Source organism: Sinocyclocheilus anshuiensis, unplaced genomic scaffold (genome assembly GCF_001515605.1).
Source record: "Sinocyclocheilus anshuiensis isolate Anshui unplaced genomic scaffold, SAMN03320099.WGS_v1.1 scaffold20297, whole genome shotgun sequence".
Classification (NCBI taxonomy): Eukaryota; Metazoa; Chordata; class Actinopteri; order Cypriniformes; family Cyprinidae; genus Sinocyclocheilus; species Sinocyclocheilus anshuiensis.
Window position 1 is genome coordinate 1 of NW_015553829.1, and position 536 is coordinate 536.

Genomic DNA, 536 nt, shown 5'->3' on the forward strand with positions numbered 1-536 from the left:
TGGACTGCTTGCCTTGTCCCATCTGGCTGCTGTCCCTGGACCTGTTGCTGTGCCTGGACTGCTTCCTTTGTCGGTACCGTTTGCTGTGCTGGAACCCGTCACTGTGCTGGGATACATCACTGTGGCTGGACTGATGACTGGACCCAGCACCCCTCAACTGACTGGCTCGGGTTACATTTAAATGTCCAGGGTCTGAAAAACAAAACACTGAGTTAATTTAAAAAAATCCTTCAACTGTATTCACACAAAATGTGGTTGATTAAATGTTTTGTGGTTGATAAAATTAGTTGGTATTTGAGGTGACTGTTTAATATGATGATTACTAACTGCCTGTGGACCTGTCCCTGGACCCAACACCAGTCTGGTGAGACCTGGCAAAATTTGAGTGTCCAGAGTCTGAAAATTTGCAAATGTACATTAACAACGATTTCGTAACCACCATCATGTTAAAATTATGCAAGAAAAAAATATGAAAGAAATTAGTAGATTCAAGTAATGGATACTAAGTACCAGTGGACTTTTTGTTAACTCCAGCA

General features: G+C 42.0%; 1 long non-coding RNA gene across 1 annotated transcript; it reads right to left on the bottom strand.

Moving 5' to 3' along the window:
* Positions 1-94: 94 nt before the first annotated feature.
* On the bottom strand, positions 95-535 carry LOC107668422 (uncharacterized). The gene is made up of 3 exons (XR_001631893.1): positions 511-535; positions 328-396; positions 95-192 (listed from the first exon to the last, which is right to left on the bottom strand). It is a non-coding gene; the product is annotated as an uncharacterized LOC107668422 (long non-coding RNA).
* Position 536: the final 1 nt, after the last annotated feature.